The sequence below is a fragment of the Polistes canadensis genome, unplaced genomic scaffold (assembly GCF_001313835.1).
Source record: "Polistes canadensis isolate GaletaPanama2010 unplaced genomic scaffold, ASM131383v1 scaffold_3, whole genome shotgun sequence".
Classification (NCBI taxonomy): domain Eukaryota; kingdom Metazoa; phylum Arthropoda; class Insecta; order Hymenoptera; family Vespidae; genus Polistes; species Polistes canadensis.
In genome coordinates, this window is record NW_014569550.1 from 304054 (window position 1) to 326381 (window position 22328).

Sequence of the window (22328 nt, forward strand, 5' to 3'; positions counted from 1 at the left end):
ATTAATTATTCATAATAGATACTAATCAAAAAGTTGTATCGTAATTTTCAAACTATCTACAATATTTGGATGATATATTAAAATTGTTTATTGATTTCTATGATTAGATAATAGCTCCCAGAACGAAATATATATTATAATTATTAATTAAATACACACACTGATTAATTGGAGTCATTCGTACCAACTATTATTGCAAATTAAAAATAATTTATATACGCATGTAATGCAAAGCTTTAATATTCTTATAAAGAGAAATTTATTTTAGGATTGTAGAAACTTAATTATATACTTTCTATCATATCTAACTTTTAATATATATATATAATACATATATGAAATAAAAATAAGATTGAAAAAAAAGACCCACCGGTATCCGGGTTATATCTAGACGAGTGTTACAACTAAGCGGGGGGTGATTCTAAATGTAAAGTAAGTCGAAAATAGAGTAATATTTTTTGGTTTTTCAAGGCTACGTTATCAGAAATAATCAAATTACATTTAATAAATTCCGTTGAGTATAAATACACTGAACTATCTTATTCCGATTATTTTAATAACAACAAACATATATTTCTTGCTTACGTTTTTGCATTAATTATCCTCCGTAAAGTTTACATTTTGACTTTGGTTATGCTACTTGTTCCTTCTTAAGTTTAGTTTATGTTTATCCGTCGAACTGTTAACATCACGCAACGCCAGCAGTCGAGTATTATATATCAACGATTTTTAAATCATCACCGTCCAGACAGTAGGATGATACTGAGGACAGAGCAGAGATTAATTGGGTAAGATGCCTACCATGATCATCATAAATCTAATAACAGCAGAAGATATTTAAATTTAGAATTTTCGACAGAAGATTTTCTCGAAACCGAGCTCTCCAACGACAAAAAATTGTTACCCCCCCCCCCTCTCCACCCGCACTATATTCGTTTTTGACCTATTTTTACAAGCATCATCATAATCACCCAAAGTATATAATAAAACGTTGTAAATCAATATTGTCCAATTATTTTCAATTTTTATTGTTAAATTATTTACCAACTTTGTTTGTTTAACGATTACCATTCAAAACAATTAATATATTCTTTATTTATTTTTTTTTTTAAATCAAATATGACCAAAAGAAATCAAAAGATTGGACAGTCCCGTTGTTTTGACGACTATAAATAAATAAATAGTTGTTCCGAAACGGTATAATAATGTGTATATTGAATTTTCAAAATTAGCTTTAGCATCGAATTCACGTAGCTCTAATTGTAAGTTATGTTGACGTTATCAGACGTTGTCGATTCGTATCAATCGATCAACGAGAATGATAAATATACGTTTGAGTTTGCATTAGTAGTTTGCGTTTGCATTTACTTTGTACGCTTGCATAATGAACGGGCTTTAATTATCGGGGATTTATTTGCTATGCGTTTTGCGAGCCGTCTTTGAGGATCATTGTCGTTGAACGCGTGCGGACATATGAGGTCGATAAGAAAATGCGGGCCAAGGTGATCGGTGAACCCGAGATGATCGATTTAACTTCTCGAGAACGAGTTCATTTCATTAATCTCGAGATGAGATACCACCACGTGTTTTATCTTTTAGTTATTGTATATTTTTCTTATTTCTTTTCCATTCTTTTTATATTTTATGTCAGTTTTACATAAGCGTGGGGTAAAATGTTTAAACTTTGTCTTCACAAGTTTTTAGTCTTGTAATTTTTTTTTTAAACAATGTATTCTTTAATTGACATACGATCCGTGTGATTTGAATTTGCCAAATTTACGTAAAATTTTTGCTGTTGGAAAACAGTAAATTAACCGACGTGTCGTGGTCGAAATAATTCTAATGAGAACTAAAATATTTTATCGACCACCAATTTATTATGGTATTAGAACACAATACACCCATATTATATACAATATATCCATTTGAAATGTATCAATTTTCCGTTATTTGTAATAGGAAAATATAACAATAATATTATCAATATTTCATGATCTATAATTATGGAAAAAAAAATAAATAAAATACTTCATTATAATATAAAAGAGATAATTATTACCGTGACATGAGATACGTTATTTATTATTTTAAAAAAGTTCGAATTTCCTATTATCTGCCGATAGAGGAAACTCAATTGGTGGCAAGAGAAAAAGAACTTTGTTTCTTTTCTTTTTAACGAACTTTCAAGTTTTGTAGGAAGAGGCGTATATATGTTGTAATAGAAAAAGTCGAATAGAGAAAAATTGATGATCGACTACGTGAAATTGTCGTTGTTAGTAAAGAAAAAGGTCGAAGCCTGGCACGCGTTCCGCGTAATGAGAGAAACTGGTAACCCGATAGCCATGCTCCTTCTCGAAGTGGCAAGGTCCTCTTAAGGGTAACCAGGTCACTCTCGATCTCTCTTCCCTTCTCCTTTCCTTCTTCTCTTTCTACTCTCCCTTTCTCTCTATCTCTCTCTCTCTTTCTATCCTTTCGTAACTCGCTTCATTGCAACGCGGAGAGAACACGGATTCAGAATACTCGTTGCATTAGCTTTTCCAAGAATTTTCCACTTAATTTCTCATTCAACGTTTACATTCATTCGTTTAGTTTTTATATATGATTTTTATTGAGAATTCAAAAACATTTTCAAATAAATCATCCTCGTATTTAGGCAAGAATTTGTGCATACAAATTTTTAATATTTCTAATTTTACAGTATCCGATAGAACAAATTAATTGACAATAAGATCGATTAATCCGACCGATCAAATCGTTTATTGTCGATCGATAATAAATCTTTTTTTTTTTTTTTATTATAAATATTAAATCATTAGATATACGAAAGGTCTGATTATTTTGATTATTTTCAGCTGGAAATTGGACGCATCTCATATTTAATGATTGAATTAATTCAAATACGGTCTGTGTTAGTGTTATCCGATTACTACAATATTAAATGTTATTTCGTTATGTATAAGTATTTATTTGAAAGCTATTTGTATGATGGTTTTGGACGGCGGCCGATAGTCTGCGACACGAAGGAAAACTACGCTTGCCGTTACTTGGCACAAGTTACTTTTAACATCCAACGAATGCGATAGTCCCTTAATCGGCTATTGCGAAAGAAGATATTTTCTTGCTAGTTCGTAACTTCGAAACATTTAACCTTTTCAATTTCGCTATATAATGAGTATACTTTTTTCTATCATAATCTATCAATTTTATTAAAAATTTCTAGAACATCGATGAACCGATTCAAATCTTCCTTTAGTTCCTAATTTGTTTTATTTAAACGTTCAAATGTTTTACTTATTGTAATCACTTAAATCAATCCAACGAATTATTTTGTTTTACCTAAATTGAGTTAAGTGATGATTCAACGAATACAAGTCCCCTATTCATTTGAATAATATATATATATATATATATATAATTTTTGAACTTTTCTAAATTTGTTAATTTATTATACAATATATCCATTGTTTCATTCGTATTTCTTATATCTTCGTTTTAAATTCGGCCTTAAATGCAATGTGAAATGAAAAAATGTCAACGTTCATATACCCCTATACGTTTAACTTTTATTTTACATATAATATGTTATAATTAATTATACAATACAAACATTATTTTATTCGTATCCTCGTCTACCTAATACTTTAGATATAACTTCACGTACCTGTTCTTCTTCTTCTTTTTTTTTTCAAAATAATAACATAAAACAAAATTTCCAGAAGTTTAAGATAGAATCTTCTTAAACACTATAATGGGGGGGGGGGGCGATGGGGATCTAGTTTCCCCAAGGATATTCGATCGAGAAACGTAGCAAAGTAATTCTGTACAAAGACCTCTTGTTGGTGACGTAATGCTCAATCAGCCGATGCTTCTTGGCACCTGCCACAGTTACAGAGTGGAACACACTACTCTTGGCAACCCTCAGTTTCGACGAGGGCGAAGACTTTGTTGCTCGATGCACTCTCCCACCCCTCCCTCTCCCCCTCCCCACCCTTTCTTCCCCACCTCTTCTTCTTCTTCTTCTTCTTAAAAGAGACAGAAAGAGAGAGAAGGAGAGAGAATCGTTATATTTGTGGTACGCCACGACCTGGACATCAACTTTCGAGCTTCTTCTAAATATAGGCACGGCCAGGGTTGGCGAAGGTGGTGCAAGGCCGAGTCAGGACGACGGTACATTGGCCAGAAGAAACGCGTTCGAGCTTGGATTAACGACTTTATACATAGCTCACTTTAAAGTGAACTTTATTATTAGTTTTATCGGATATATACTATGGTAGATATATTATATCTACATATGTATGTATATATATATGTATTATATATAATACATACCGAGAACTCGACGCGTCTCAGTTTCTTTCCTCGCTTGGGTGAGGGAGAAAAATTTCTCTTTTATAATAATATATCATTTTTTTTTTTTTTTCATTTTACTCGTCACACAATCGTATTTGATTTATGTTTTTTTTTTTTCTCAAATTAATCGACAAATTGAGATATTTTATTTTTTAATTGTTAAGCTTAATGCTGCGAATATACAGAAGAAGAAGAAAAAGGAAGAGAAAGGAAAATAAAAAGAAATCGTATTGTGGACGATTGAGAATGACGTTATTATCTAAACAAGGAAATGATATCTTTTCAGGGTTGATTATTAAGACGATATGCGTCAGATCGTAGATTACAAGAGAGAGAGAGAGAGAGAGAGAGAGGAGGAAGAAGGTACATAACTAAACATAGGTCCTTGCACTTGGCAGTTTGCACTATTTCGGTCTCATGCCAAGAATCTATTGTACTCGACTCGTCGAAGTTATGCGTTTGTAAACATTCGTAAATATTCTCGCAGACAGTGAGTTGCGGCATATTCCGGTGAATTGATAGAGAAATATCGTTTATCAAGGTAGCCAAGAATCGTCATGAAATTTTATATGCCATCTCTTACACTACATTTCCATCTATATATTTTTATTTTTTTAAATATACTCCTATATCAATATATTATACATATTCCTTTGTTTTTTTTGTTTCCATTACGATTTTTCTTTCCTACAATACTTGTATACATTTTTGTTTTTTTTCTTCTTTCATCTTTACTGACATATATGGAGGTATATAATTTATTTATCAATATTTTAACTTATTATTTTAATATAAAATATATTTTCTTCTGTGCAATTTGCATAAACAAAATTTATCGAAATGCAATAATTTAAATAATCAATAAAATTATGCTACAATAACGAATGATGATCTTTTTTGTTATCCCTAGTTTGACGTACGAGTTAAAAGGGTTAATTAACAGTAACATTATAATTGGGTTCATCTTTCGTTTTCTTTCTTTCTCTCTCTCTCTCTCTCTCCCCCCTGTTTTCTGTCTCTGTTTAAATGTCGACAATGAAGAATATAGGTCGGCAAAGTCGAAGTTAGCGAATTTTGGACAGCAACGGCCTTGTGCCAAAATTGTTGCCGAATGAACCGTAACAATTTCTCTCTCTTTATTTCTATTTTTTTTTTGTCACGAATCCTACGATTCCAACCAAGCAACGTTACTTTCTACATACGATATTGCACCTTTATTTTGTTCCCATCGAATTAAATGAATTCGATTTTACGAAATATATTATCTCGAAAGTCAACAATCTATCGGTAAAAAAATGTTATCCAATATTTAAAATGTAATTCCAATTCGCGAATTTCATGAAATTTATCTTTTACGTTTTCACATCCTCAGATTTTGATTGTTTATTCTTGAACACTGGAAATAAATATGTACGACTTTATTATTATGTATTACGTTAAAAAGGTATGAAAGTTAGCCATTTCAGTGGTTACAATGCAAAATGTTCCGACATTTCGAAAGAGGAACACGATCATAAATATTTCAACTTTGGGTCTCTTTCGAACGTGAGAAAAAATAAAGAGAAAGAGAGAGAGAGAGAGAGAGAGAGAGAGAAAAAAAGAGAATCGTTTTGCCAAGTCTTCGAAGCTTTATTAAGCTCATCCACAACGTGGCATATGTTCCCCTGTGTACGTTTTTAAAGCCAGCCGAGGCATTGTTTTCAAAAACTCTCAGAACGTTGTAAGAGGTAGTACGAAGAAGTTACTTAAACGATTTTGTTCAAGAAAATCGTACCGATCTGTCCTCACGAACGTTTTATCATTGACATTTATGGTAACCGTAGATTTTCTTAGGATTATAAACTTTCCCCTTTGGACGATAATCTGATTTCATTTTCTTTTCTTATAACCAAGAGATCGAAAAACGAGCGTGATTTAAATACATTTAAGCCTTTTTTTAGTAACAACAAAAATCCTTTTTTTACGTGCATACTTGACTGGGGGGGGGGGGCGGAGAGTTCTCATATTAAATTATTTATATGGATTGAAATATAAAAATGATTGATAATTTGAATACGAAAGAAATAACTAACACGTTTAAGCAACAGTTTTGATGTTACATATTGTCGTTTGCTGATTGATAAAACAAAAAAATTAATCAACAAATTTGAATTCGTTAAATTCACGTATCAAATATATAAATATACGAAAATTATAATAGAATCTAATCTTTGTAAAGAAAAACGACAGAATGAATGCATAATTTCGATAAAAAATTTGTACACGGATTGATACAAAAAATTGATAAAAACTGTTGAATCGTCAATTAACAATGCAGTGATGAATTCGAGGGTAAAATACTAAAATCTGAACATTATAATCTTAAATTTTAGTAATTAAGTGGATTATTCCGTTTATACATATGCGCAACGTTCGGAAAGTCATATAAACAACATTTAATAAAAGTATTTTCATAGAAGAGAAAGTGCCAGTCTCAAGGTGGATTTCGAAGAGGACGGAGCTCCGAACATATATTCCGAGCTTTATAACCAAAATAGACATTTCTATCGATTAATTAGCAATTATTTTAATACCCTAATGCACTCTCTTTATATTTCAGCTTGTTTTAACATATATATACTAGTATAAGCAATACACACTTATTAACATACTTTAATTATTAAATGATTTCAATGTGATATTCTTTTCGATGACATTTTTATTCCCCAAAGTTATCATTGCACAAGAACGTTAAAATAACAATTGTACATTAGTTTAAACAAATTACATAAAAATTAAAAGAATGCTAAAATCAAATTTATATGAATTTTTACAATTTGTCAACAACAGTTGACATTAATATTAATTATATTAAACACACAATTAACATTTTCAAATTTGTCTCTTTGAATAAAAATCATAATTTATATATATATATATATATATATATATAGCAATGGAAAAAAAGGGTTAACAAAAGTTGAGTACAACAACGAAATTCATATTCCCGTCTGGTAGAACACGAAGAGAAGGCAAGAACAAGAACAAGGATGAGGAGAAGAGGCACGTGGAGAACTTGGCCAGTGTTTAATGTATTTTCCTCTCCGATGCGACTTGTCTCGCTTTTGTCCTCGATGATATTGTGTCCTTCTTGCTCCTAGTTTCTCTCGTTTTTTTAGCTTTATCTCTCTCTCTCTCTTTCTTTCTCACACACTTATGTTACTCGTTTCTCCTTTACTTGCTGCTTCTCACTGACATCGAGCAACAATACACCGGCTCTGTCTGCTCGGATACAACCTCTCCATTGTCCCGCCAAACAGTTTCTCAGTCCGTGAGAGAAAAATAAAGAGAGAAAGAGAGAGAGAGAGAGAGAGAGAGAGAGCAAGACTCGCAAACGAGAACCTTGTACGATATATCGTAGAGCATGTATATATTGTATACATACCACGAAGAAGACACGTTCTGTTCATGTCTTCTTCTTCTTCTTCTCCTTCTTCTTCTTCTCTTTCTTTTTCTTTCGTTTGCAACGCGATCAACAAAAAAGACTACTTCTATTCGGTTGTAAAGTTTTATAGTATCAACTTACTAGCAAACAATAATAATATTATTATTATATTTAATATCAAGAAAAATGTGTGAACGCTCTTACATTATCATAAGTTTGAGAACCACTGGATTAAAGTCGTAAATATACTATCTCACTAAACGTATCTCTAAATAAGAATATGTGTATAAGATAAAGATAATATTGTTTCTTTACCTAATCTTTATCTTTTTTCTCTTTCTCATTGCAGGTGGGTTTCCAATATTGAAAGGCACTTTCATTCTTACGATAGATTGGTTATATGTAAGTAAGAATATTATTTTTGTAATCTTTTTTTATAATTTACCCTTTAGATTAAAATCGATAACATTAAAAATAATTTTTATGTTCACGTACCATCGATAATTTTAAAAACTAAAATTACAAAAAGTTTACGTTTTTTACGACACATTTGATCAACGTCTGACAGTTATCTACTACAGCCAACAATCGCAGACATGCTTTTTCGTATCCTATAAGGACGACACGTGGTTCCTTAAAGATACATTTTCGGTGGCTCCCTACGAAAGAGTCGTTTTTCATGAACGCCCACATCTTCCTCTCGTGATGCATTCGCAAACGCAGAACGGATCGGTGATCCTGCTGGTAGGTTCAAGGCCGATTACGAGTCGTCGCTATTACTTTCGCCAAGTTCTCCTCACGGATACGTTCGCGCATGTATATACATATATATATATATATATTATATATAACAGGCTTAAGTTGTTTCTTTGTGGTGGTGAATAGTAGTAGTGAGTCGAAACGTGTTGTTTCTTTTTCTCTCTCTTAATTTTTCTTTTCCCAGAGCACGATGCTCCTCTCTCTCTCTTTCTCTCTCTCTCTCTCTCTCTCTCTCTCTTTCTTTTTCTTTCTCTTTCTTTTTCTCTCTTTCTTTCTCTTTGCCGAAGTCTCTTGCTCCTCTCACGGCCAACTACATTCCTTCGGGATCAGAGCCGTGCCGCACCTACTCTCGAGCCCGGATCCTTCTTTCTTCAATCGGTGCGGAGGCTTAACAGAGTAAGGAAAAGAGAAGAAGAGAGAACGATAAAGAAACATTCGTTACATCCCGAGTAAGAAAAGGCGAGAGACAAAGTTATCGCGTTAAAAAATCTCTTTCAGCGGCTCGTGAATCTTCTTTACCTACCGCGCGTGTATACTTCTTTCTAACCTCCTGTCCTCTACCGCTTACTTCCTTTCCGTTTTTTTTCGAAAACGACAAGAGAAAAGTAACAAGACTTTACGTAGCTTTGTTCGTGCCATTCTGACCGTTTCGGTGATACCTCTTTTGTCCATTTTTACCCGAATATTCTTGAAAAGATCGACGCACAAACTCGCGAAGTGAGTTCTTCGAGATTTTTTCCAAAAATGGCCGAAAAAAACTTGACGCCATCTTTTATTTGCGCGTCTCCCCATTTTTACTCTATAACTACTTACTCGTTGTTTATTTTCCTTCAGTATACGCATTCGCGTAATATCCTTATCATATTTTTGTCAACATTTCAATCGTAAATTTATTATTCGAGCAATTAATTTAATTACATTGGTATAATATATTAAGAAAATAATAATTTATCTCGAGATAATTATGATTAAAGGCTGATCCGGTTCTTAGGTATTATATTGTAGAACTTCTTTAGAAAATTTAGAGATAAAAGTTTGTACAAGTTGAGAGAAAATTCGAATACTTTTATCTCTTTCTTTTACTTTGTCGTATTCTTCTCCTTTTCCTCTACCTTATATATTTCCAACTATTCTTGGGAATGTCGCCAGAAACTTAGCTCTCTCTCTCTCTCTCTCTCTTTCTCTCTTATCTCGCGCTTTTGTACAAAAAGGATTCGTGTTTTAGCACGGATACAATCCGCGTACCGAGACGAACGAACGAACGAACCTTCCTCGAATGGACAGTTTCTTTAATCTCCTGCGTCACGCTTCTTCGCGAAAGAAGAAAAAGCGATCCATCCCACGGGAACGATTTAAAAGTCGCTCGATCGTATCTAACTGGAAATTAGCTTTCTAGTCGGAACGATGGATCTTTTTTTATTTTTGTTTTCTTTTTTTTTATTTTTGTTTTATCTTTTTTATTTATCGATTATACGCCTTCATACTTATAAACGTAATTTATAATTATCGTAAACGAATTGTAAAATTAGTAATGTGATATATTAACAAATTCTTTTACATCGAATATTATTTACGAACACATTGTTGACAAAGAAAATATAATTATTTCGCGAGAATAACGACGCGTCCCGCGCAATGCGACGTTCAATGGTGTTGAAATAGAAAGAAATATGCAACGTTGAGAACCACTGAAGAATACAAATGGACGATTCGATACGAACGCATTGTGAACAAGTGTGCGTATGCTGATGATGCGTTTGATGTTCCTGAGGCACGTTTGTCGCGCCGCACTGGTACAATATGCCATCCAGTGATAGTGAATATGCATACGTGTATAAGACCATCACGCACATGCTTATACATACATACACACTAAAGGAAAGATGCATCTTTTTCTTTCGTGTATGCGTCGCGTCATTACACATGCCTGCACAAATTTATTCTCTCATTCTCTTTCGTTTCTCTTTTATCTTCCTTACTAGCCCTTCTTTTCCTTCTTCTTCTTCTTCTTTATCGTTGTTGTGTTGTTGTTGTTGTTGCTTGCTTGTTTCTTTTTCTTTTACCACTTCTCTCTTTCTTTCTAATCGATAAATATGGTAGACGTCTGTACGATACGCGATGCTTACAATATTTTTCATTCCTCAACTACCACTTATTATACTTTTATGTAATATATCGTTTAAAAGCATAAAGAAACACATTACGATAACCAGTCATCGAAAAACAGCGAATACTTGTCAATAGTAATGATAATATTATTTGAATTACTGTTATTAGTTACTGTTATTACATTTAACGTTTCCATTTTATCGCATTGTTGTAAAATTTCAATAATAGTTCGTCACGATAGAAGAATGATAGAGAAATATAGAATTAATTAATATTTTCCTTAAAGGAAACTTTGACTGGATATGATCAGCGTTCTTCACACAACTTTCGTCTTGTCATCAAAAATTCCTTAGAATTTTTCATTCAAACGTAGTGAATATTTTCTATTGAAGATTTCAACGAACGTAGATCTTATCCAGCTGCCTTTCTGCATCTGTTTATAGAAGAAGGATGAAGAGAAAGACGAAGAGAGAGAGAGAGAAAGTGAGAGAGAGAGAGGAGAGTGGGGATTTCACAAAGACCGATGCAATTAAACGCGAAAAGTCTTTGACGTGCCGACGAGACTAATTAATCATTTAACGACTTTAACAATATCCTCTTTCAGTTAGACTATTGGCTTCTGGAATTTGGTGAATCTTAATATACATCCGGTTCTTACGTTCTTTTTTTTTTTTATCTTCGAAATTTATAAGATAAATTAACTACAATCGCAAATTGTATTACCTGTCTCGTAATTTCCTTTCTTTTTTTTTTTTTTCAATAAATATTCATTCTATTCGTGTACTTACGTTTGATTCCTACCGTTGTAACTTTTTATTCTTCTTTCGCGAAAAGACACGATTTCTCTTTTCGATTGTTCAATAAATCTTTAGGAAAACTCGTTTAGGGAAATTGCGCTAACGTAAAGAGAAGATAAATAAAAAGAATTAAAGGGGCCAGAAATGGTGACGAAGAATCCACAAGCGGATTGAAATAAGAAAGATTAAAATAAATAAAGAAAGAAAGAAAGAGAGAGGAGATCATCATCAGGGTCTTTCCGAGCAGGAGCGAAGTTGGTGCAACGTCAGAGCATACCGCGAAAGATGTCTTCCTTTTTGCGAGAGACCGGTTTCCCTCCTTTCTTACCGGCCTATCTCATTCGCGCTTCTCAACCAGGCCCAGGAGCTTTCTCATCCTTAGTTACCCATTCCGCACGCTCTTCTCTTTCGAATAGTCGAAAGATCATCGAATTAATCGCCCGTATAATTCGAAATTGTACACCCCAATTACGATCCTTAACGACTGCATGCAGTTCTTCTTCCCTCCCTCGTTCAACATATAATATCTTTTCACTCTTCTTCTATCCGTAATTTTCGAAATATTATACAGACGCGTAGCGGGGTTTGTTTTTCTACGTAGACACGCGAAATAACAAAAGAATATTTTTTTTTGCAAGGTCAACCGATCCGATCATATCGATAAAGAATTATGGGAAAAAAACGTCGATTGTTCCTATCATTTTGTTCTTTTTTTTTTTTTGTATCATTTTAATATTTCAATGTTTTGTATATACATCGAATGAAAGTCGCAATAAAAGATAATAACGTCGCGTTATATTTTCGACGTTCGTGGAACGAATTTCAATGTCAGGAGGTCTTCCCCCGTCGGTTGGGTAGTGAAAACTCTTAGAGAGAAAGAAAGAGAAAGAGAAAGAGAAAGAGGGAGAGGGAGAGGGAAAGAGGGACGAGTTTCGTCCGTGCGTGCATGCGTGCCACGATTATTCGGGAGTCGTGCAAAAATATCAAGAAGAGCCAACGGCCGCTGGGCTCCATGAAAGTGTACACAAACGGCCGATTCTGTCCGGCCATGTGCGAGTTGAAAAAGAAAAAGAGAAAAAGAGAGAGAGAGAGAGAGAGTAAGAAGGGGTATGGAAAGAGAAAAAATACAGGACAAAAAGAGTAAGAGAGAGAGAGAGAGAGAGCTAGTGATCTTTTCACAGACTGCGGGAGGTCCAGTAAAAAGAGTGAGTAACGAACAGAAAGAAAGAGAGAGAAAGAGAGAGAGAGAGAGAGAGAGATGGATAAATAGAGGATAGCGAATGTATTCGTGGATCTTGAACTCGTTCCCTCGTTCTTTGCGTTTAAAAATTTATTGTCTTTCCTTTATTTTACAGTAACTTGAGTCGTTCTCGAGATGCAATACTCCGAGACTCGTGAAATCGCACAACTCTTCTCTCTCTCTTTCTCTCTCGTTCTTTCACGATGTTTCAGAATTTTCGTTCGACGCGTGTGTTACCCATCGACGAGTTCTTTGATCTTTCCACGAAATGATAGTTCCGATAAACGCATCTCTCTTGTTTCCCATCATTCTCTTTTCCATTATTATTTCTTTTTTTTTCTTTCTTTCTTTTGATTCGTATCCATATCGTAAATATCTTGATAATGATGATAGAATTTGGGGGTTGATTGTTTGATAAAAAATTCAAATGGAAATAGGAAAAGTTTTTATTTGATTTCAATTCTCTTTCTCTTTCTCACAAGATAAGTTTTAATTTAAATCATTTTTAAATGCGTTAAACGGGGGTTGAAGAGTAATTTTTTTTAATCAGATGAGACTGATAAAATGAGATAATAAATTATTTGCAAACTGGTACATGGGTGCACTATACACAGAAAATATGAGACTACGTCAATTGTGATCTCTCACGTGGTTTTATGATAAAATATTCTATAATAATATTTTTTTTCAAATATACATACATTTTTTGTCTTTCTCATATATATATATATATATATATATATANTATATATATATATATATATATATATATAGATAGATATATAGATATACATATCTCACGTATGTTAGTATAGTTACATATGAATCGTGTATAAGCTATATTTATTTATAAACGTTTATCGCTTTATTTAGCGCCAACCGATAAGAGCCGATACGTGCGCGTGGAACTAGTTGCGAGGGCTAATAATTCCAGCTGTTGCCTGCAGTAAAACCAAACAGGTTCGTACGAGAAGATGGACGATGTATGTATTTACATATGTTTGAATATACGTATGTATCTATATACATAGAATATCATCTTACCACATATACGGTGTCTCGTTTCTCTCGATGTAACTCATCCCTCTTTGAAATAATGATGATGATGACGATAATAATGATGATGATGATGATAATGATGATGATAGTGAAATGATTATGACGAGACGTGTCGGTTTAAAAAAAAAAATACTTCAAACGAGCGTACTTGTTCTTCTAACCTTCCATTTCTTTCGAATTTAATTCTTAATGAATGCATTTTTTTAAATATGTATTATATATATATAATATAGTTCTGTCATTAGTTCTCGTATTTTATTAAGATCATTATTACGACCAAGTCAAAGTTCAGCTACGTATTATACCACTACTACTTCGTACACAATAATTTGCATATCGCGACATACAAGTTACCAGGAGGTTAGGAGAATGTCGAAAGGGTTCGCAATTTCGTATGCAACTGTTCTATATCACTATAAATTCAAACTACCCACCATTCTCGTGCTCGAAATCATGAACGTGTGTAAAGGTATATATATATACACAGTATACTTAATTTATAAATTATCTCGTAAAATATGATTAAACAATTTGGAGAAACAACTTTGAATAGATCGAAGAGTGTAGCTTTTTTTCCAAGATGGCGCCAGAACATCGTTTTGGCTTGTTTCCGTAAAGTTCTCGCATTCGCTAAGGTTTCATGAGCGCATGCTCGCGAAGACTCGCCGCCTTGTTTGACCAGCTGCGACTCTGTAATCCGTTGTATTGCACGAGGCTGCACCGACCGTTTATTTGTGCGCTCTCGCGTTCGTTCGTGGCCGCCGCCATGGACACGCCAGTGACGTATACGTCAAATCTAACCTATCCATAAATTCTCACGAGTGAATGTTCTCGTTCACGAAAAAAAGGAAGAAGAAGAAGAGAAATTCTAGTGCATTGACACCAGACAGTCGATATTTTCGAATAACACTGGGTCGTCGCAAGCTGTACAAATATTTTTTTTTCAAATATGTATTCTTCTTTCTCTTATTAACATTATCGTATTCATACTCATACGATCATTCCTCTTTCTGAATAATTTTATCTTCGTATACGAAATATATGGATTGTATATTAAAATATCGAAAGAAAAAAAGGTATGCAAAATTGTAACAAGGTGATCGGACGATCGTGTACGGCCCTGATAGCAAAGGAACGTTCAGGAAGAACGTGCGATATATGCGGCTAGCTAAATGCGCTCGGCGCACGTGCTATTTCGAGGCAAGGACCCAATTGTGCTCGTCGGCACGTTCTTTTTCATCGGCGTTTATACTCCGTGATTCAATGCCGGGCCAATTTTTAACGCACGCGTGAGCCTCTTCACGTTATATATGTATACATCCATGTAAATTACACACACGATACATACATAGATATATAAAGAGTATGTAATACTTTTCGCGATAAACACTCGTCAAATTCGTTTAGCTTTGCCCCGTTAAATTTTTATTACCTCGGTAGTTAACTTCTTTTTTTATCTAAGTGCATTTGAATCACCTAGTGTGACGGACATATTGAATAAAGAATTAAATATAAAAATAATATTTAAATTCAACAATATATCGCTAAGAGTAATATACATTTTGTTGTTAAAAAAATAACATATATATTTATTAAATAATATAAATGTTTGATACATTATTTACGCAGACTTTTTGAAATGCAGCTCCATTTGTAAGGTCGTCCATATTGAATTTAGGATCAAATGAATAATAACGCGCGTCGATATATTGAAATATATTTTTTTAATGTACTATGAAATATAGGAATATTAATAAAATCAATTTTTTGTTATATGCATATAACAAAATACAATTTATTGAATTTTTGCATTGGTTTTCTTCCCGTTTACGGTCGCTTGCACAGTTGAGAAGAATTATCGCGCGAAATTTGAAACGCGTGGCGCGAAATACGAAGCATATGTTCTCTCTCACTCTTCCTCTCTCGGTCTCTCGCTCTCTCTTTCTTTCTTTCTCTCTTTTCTCGTATAGTCACCGGGCTATGCTTCTAAATGCGTGCGGTGCACTCGCTATTTCGAGTAACATGGACCCAGTTGCGTCTCTCTCTCTCTCTCTCTCTCCATAGCCGCTTTCTCAGCGCTATTCGAGAGTCTCGCCGAAAGAAAGAAAGAGAATAAGAAGAAAAAGAAAAAAAAAACGAGAAGCTCACGAGCTTTTGCTCTCGAGTTCGGGCTTTACCGGAAATCGGATATTTGGATCGACATCCGATTACAAAATGGCAGCTTCCGGGGTTCTATTCCCTTGATTCCTATCAAAAATAAAATATTTAAAAAGAAAATAAATAGGTTATACTAATTTATTTAATTTTAATATATTTGTAATGCAATTAATTATGAAAAAGTATTAAATAAAAATGTAATAATTTGTTACAAATGAGATGAAAAGAGAGAGAAATTATCGTCTAAAATAATAACAATAATATAATGCTCTCTCTATGTAAATAAATTTTTAATAATTATAAGAAAGAATTACCATATGAGAGAAATAATGAATAATTTAAATATTGTATGTAAAATTTTCTAATTCGTTGTATAATTAATGGTACCTAAAACAGCTGATGATATATGATGCAATTGATATTTATAATGGTATAAATGTTATGCCTGTCTTTATTGAAATTTTTGCAGTAAATTTTGTTTAACTTATCCGACAACCTATTCATAATTAAAATGTAAATGTATTCGTGAATATTAGTTATCGTCGAAAAGGATCATGCGAATTTAATACGTGAAATAACGTCTGTGGTATCCTTGGCCGTGGTCACCGAGAACGTAACGAAACGTGGTTCGCGCTTCACCGAGTTATTTCAATATCAAAGATCGTATTATTAGCGTCTGACCCGATAACCGTACCTACTCCGCCAGAATTGTTTCTGCAACTCTGTGTTTACAGAGTGTTAGCCTCCGCATTACTAAACCAAATGTCAGATACCTTTTGATCGTCCAACGCTTTTCGTATTAACTATATTTTCGAATTCTTCTTTTATTTTCGTTCATATCAAAAAGTAACCGAATTTTTTATGGAAATATAATTTCCAAATTTAATTCGAAATTGTATTCGAACTCGTTGCTATTGATAATTAAACAAAAAAAAAAATAATTAACTATATGGACCAATCAGGGGACGATGGTTAAAAAATTAGTATTCTTTCATTTTTTCATTCGCATAATTTTTATGCACACTCCTCGCCAAGCTTGAAAGATTTAATCCTCGCATCAACGCGTTCGCATGCACGCACTCCAAAGAGAGTAAAAGTGTATGAGAGAGAGAGAGAGAGAGAGAGAGAGAAATTCCTCGATGCATTTAGCCAACACAAATCTTCCACAAAATAAGACACTAATGGCCGTGCATCCACCCTCGCGTAAACGCAATTTTTCATGGGCGTTTTTCCACGAGGGCGACGAGTTGACGGCGATAAATGTGTCGCTCATCTCAATCGTCTTCTTTCTCTCTCTCTCTCTCTCTCTCTCTCTCTCTCTCTTTCATCCCTTTTCCTTTTTTCTCTCTCTCTCTCTTTTTCTTTCATTTTTTTCGTTTCTTTAACGCCGTCGTTAACCTCCTTGCAAACGGATGTTTTAATTAGGTAGAAATGCCGAAGGGCATGCCGTGAAAATAAATCGCACAGATTTATGTTTTGGCATATAACCGTTGAGAGGTTACGAACGAGCTACGAGAAAAATGAATCATTAAATGGCGGCCAATAATGGCGTCGGTAATCTCTGATAATGGCGGGAAAATTAACCTATCTCGAATTAACTACCACTCTTTTTAAAATTTTTCTTTTCGTTACATCTTAACGTTAAGATAACTTATTTATTATTTCTATTTTCGTAAGATTTAGCAGATGTTGCTAATATAATTTAACGTATATTCATAAAATATACCGTGTTATAAATAATAAGATAAGAATTTGTGGATTTATCGAGCTTTAATCGTGACACGCGAATGAATCGTTATTAACGACGAGAATAAGTGAATAAAATTATTACTATGATCGAATAATTATATTATTTAAAAATAAAAACAAATTTTAAAGAACGTAACAACAAAAAATATAGGGGAAAAACATAAAAAATATAATAAAGAGGAAAAGGAAAAAAGAAAAATATAATTGTAAGTTTAGTTCGTGTTTCAACTTAGCGTTTAGCCTTGCTCTATGAACTAGGTCGACGCCGTGCAACATCGCCGACGACGCAGTGCATTGACAGGGAGAAGGGTAGCCACCCTACCTAGTCGGACAACCCCTTATTCCCGTCCTCCCCCCATCCACTTCAAAGCACATTCTACCCTTTTCTCTCATCCCACACTTGTATGTACTCTCCTATTTCAAACAGGGACGGAGTCCAACCGGAATATCAAACTTATTGACCATAAATTCCTTTTTTTTTATTTTTCCATTCGATATATTTCACTACGTCATTTATCTAACCTAACGTTTGATTTAGAATTTCAATTGATTTTAATCGAAATCAAATCAATTATTTATTTTCAAATGTACTTTTAATCGTAATTAATAATCGTTCGAGGTGAAACACTTTTTTTTTTTTTTAGCAATCATATTATCTATAATTAAAATGATTATAAAATTATTTATAAAGTTGTGTAATATGACTAATAACTAATGTGAAATATAAAATGCATCAAGTATAATATAAAAACAAAAATGGTGTAGAATAATTAATGGACTTATTGCATAGTAAGTCAATCCTTTCGTCTGTTTGGCGCCAGTAAAATTCTACGGCCCTTTTCGTCGGGGCTGCTTTGACGATGCGAAAGAGAATGAAGTGTAGAAAAGACAAGGATGGTAATAGTGAAACGCCAGAGGAGGGAGGGAAGGAAGGAAGGAAGGAAGGAAGGAAGGGTGGTCGACGGTAGCGGCTTTGCCCTACTTGCAGCGCGCATGCACGCAATGCCTCTCGCGAGCAGCATGCTCTGGCTTACAAGGGTGGAATCGATTTCGACTACCCCCTTCACCTCGACTCCCCCCTCATTGCTAGACGCTCACCACCCACGCGTCCAGGTCCCGACATTCAACCTGTTCTAGCTACCTAACTTACATGATAGAACGTAGCACAACATTTAATAGTCATTAACTGTGTTAACCTTTTGTCTTTTTCATGTTGCTTTTTTTCTTCTTCTTCTTCTCTCTCTTTTTTTATTTTTTTTTTTTATATTTTTCTTTTTTATCAAACTAAATAGCAATTCTTTCGTTGCCTTTGAACTTTGCAATATTTACGTGGCTAGATTTGTGTCAATTATAATGATAATTTGTCTAGTTAAAATATTAATCGTTTGACAAAAGATTAATCCGACAAATCGTAGATAATCATTGTTTCTATCTTAACTTTGTGTACATTAAAATCGTACTTTTAGATCGGAAAGTTAGGTACGTCAGAGAAGGTCGTCACAAGCCGCTCCTTCATGAATCTTTTAGAATCAAAAAATATCGTCGTTCATTTTCGTTCTAAGAATCGTATGTTTATCACGAATACCAGATAGACAACCATTCGACATAATTTCCTATCACGCTCAGATAATCGCCTAATCCTGGCATCCTTCAAATATTCATCGAGATTAATTTGAGTTTAAGAAACAGACCCAAAACTGCAGCTTATTTTGTACGTTTCCTTTTAATTTATTAAATGCGAAACGGTGTGACGTCAGCAAGAAGAAATATCTCGTATATTTGCTAATGGATAATTCAGATTTCATGAAACATGACTTTATTAAACGCCGATATGACTGTTTAAGCATATCCCAAATATTTGCAAAGGATAATCGCTTAATTCTAAGACCTTATCCTCTTGGTTCCAACAGAATCTAGGGTGGAAACGATTTTGATAGGAAGTAAGGAATTCAAGTTCTAAATCTTTGGAATAGTAGGAAGGATCCTGATCATATCGCTGATCTTGGCATCGGTTAAAGACGACACGGAGGACGATGAAAACGAGTTCCATTGTGTTTAACTTTGACTTTGCTAATAGTAGGAGTAGAAAGTATTGGAAGTAGTAGTAGTAGTGGTGGTGGTGGTGGTGGTGGTGGTGGTGGTGGTGGTGGTGGTGCTGGAGACGACGACAACGACGACGACAACGACGACGGAGAATGCGGTGGCTGGTGGTGGCGTGGTGGTGCAGCAGCATCGATCTGATGGCCTAGTTACCAGGAGAGAGCGAGAGGAGAAGAAGGACAGACCTAGAGAGTAAAATAGAGAGAACGAGAGGAAGAGGAAGAGGAAGAGAAAGAGAGAGAGAGGGAACGTTAGAGAAACCCCTGTAGAGATAGCGTCGGTTATGGCGGCCTTCGAGTTGATAGAGGCGAAACGCTCGCCTAGCTGCCAACCATGGTGGTGGTATTAGTGGGGCTCTATTGGTGTATTGGTGGTTTCCTATAGAGCTGCTGGTGCAGAGTCTGGAACGAGAGAGGGAGAGTTTTGTTGGTTGGAGGTTGTAGCCGGGATGCGAACCCTGGAGCGAGGGCAGGCATTGACCTAGATGCCCTCTCTACTTCTCATCCTTCTCTCTCTCTCTCTCTCTCTCTCTCTATTCGTATCTATCTATCTGTTAGCTTTCTCCGCCTTCCTTCTCGTTCGACGAGCTCGACTAGGTCTCCTGACGAGACCCTGGCCCTGGACAAACTGCCTCGACTTCAGTCACGGTTCCTTCTTCCTCTTAACATATCACATCTCTCTCTCTTTCTCACTCTCTTTCTCTTCCATTTCTACTTCTCTCGTTATTGTAGTTGGGCTAGCAGAAGTAATTCGAATATGTTGGATCAGGATACCAGGAACTTAGGAGAGAGGTGTTCCACTCCCTGTTATCCTACGGGATACGCCAAGAGAGAAAGAGCAGCAAAGGGGTGAAGAAGAGTTCGTGCCAGACCTGGAGAGCAGTATTATTGATCGACCCTGAATCCACTTGCTTGTCCACGTTTCCGACTGCCCTCCTTCCTATTTCTCCTGCAACTCTTCCTCCTCTTCCACTCCCCCTTCTCCCACCCCTTTCTCTATTCCCTTTCCAAGTGCTTAACTATTTGCCAAACTCTCTACAGAACGATTGACTAATCTTCTTTTAATGTAAAAGAAAGAAAAAAGAAACTGTTTGCCGATCGATCGATCTATAATACTTCGATTGAATACTCGGATTAGAACGTTTCTATGACGAATGTTGGGAAGAGTTTTTCACTTGTGAATTATTATTAAGCTATAATTGACCGCGGGTTTAGAATTATGTTGATATACTAAAGTAATACTATCATGCACCAATTCGTTAATTTTAAATATGTCTTATAAAATTGTAAGCTATTTAAAATTCTCATTGATATAGGAATGTAAAATCAAAATATTGTCGAAGGGTTCAATAAACGTTTCAAAATGCAATTGGGACGTGCTCTGGACAACATCTCGCAGGCACGTGTCAAACCGATCACGCGGATTCAATATCCGGTCACTCTCAGTCTCTCTCTCTATGTGTCGATCTTAGTGTATAGTGTGTGCATAATCGAGCCAAATGCACGCAGAATATGCATACCCGGAGTAGTAGGAGGGGGCACGTGCCTCGGTTAACGTTCGGATACTGTCACGATGCTATTTCGTTTCGTGCATTCGAGGGGATAATCTCTGGGATTGGAAACGTGCGAATTTAGCGAGGGACGCATTGCAGTTACTGACATATCCTTTGTCCCGTTTTTATATTCGAACAATGTATTCCGATCTACTTGTTTCAACTGAAATGTGAATCTATTATAATCCAAGCGATTGCGTTTTACGTTTCTGTTAAGTCAGATTTTTAATATTATTACTATTATTATTATTATTATTATTATTTATTTGTCTTAAAGGTTTTTATTTTTTGTTCTTTTTCCTATATATTCTAAGGGTTGCCTAAAAAGTATGGCGTCGATTTATATTCTTTAATGAAAAAGAATTGGCACGAACTTTCCGAGCAAAGCAATATATTTAAATGTCACACAGATAATAATCCACTTTCGTTCGTTCGCTCGTTCATTTATTTCATAATACGTTTAATAGTTAATTAATTAAACCTCCCAATTTAGCCAGAGGTGCAGAGTTACGATTGCTTCACAAGTTACTACAAAGCAATTATATTTTAAATTGGACGTTGAATTCTGTTCGTATTATTAAATACAATCAATACACAGTGTGCATAGATATTCCATTTTAATCGGATAAAATTCTAAATGATATATATATATTAGTACGTTTATTATTCTATCTTTGTTTATTTAACGAATTACAAATATAAAAATGCAAGTTACTTTTGACGATTAATCGATAATCATACGTCAAATATATCTTCGCTTTTAGGTCAAACGGTGATTTCTGTGTATCAGAAATATTTTTATTGTTGGATAAAAGCTACGTTGGGATGCAGCTTGGTTATCTATATTCATGTACTGTACTATGCGGATGCACGATGCATCCGCTGTTGTTTGTTTGCAATGAACCTGAACGCATAGAATTGCAACTAACTGTCGATAAGCATGTGATATTTCCTTCGTATTTACATTGAATATAGGATCATCAGATTAAGCGATTGAAGTTGTATTGATAAATGTGGTACATGTATACAAAT

The 22328-nt window shown here is 34.5% G+C and overlaps 1 protein-coding gene across 5 annotated transcripts in view; it reads left to right on the forward strand.

Moving 5' to 3' along the window:
- The window catches only part of LOC106785905 (ecdysone receptor), a 144264-nt gene that overhangs the window by 37935 nt on the left and 84001 nt on the right, over positions 1-22328 (forward strand). For 3 of the 5 annotated variants that reach the window (XM_014746734.1, XM_014746768.1, XM_014746750.1), the window contains exon 2: positions 8124-8176. The exons of 1 other annotated variant lie outside the window; for it this stretch is intronic. The gene's annotated coding sequence lies outside the window, so the exon portion shown is untranslated. Of the gene's footprint in view, positions 1-8123; positions 8177-13618; positions 13640-22328 lie in introns of those variants that run through there. One more of the 5 variants, XM_014746759.1, reaches the window with a different exon arrangement.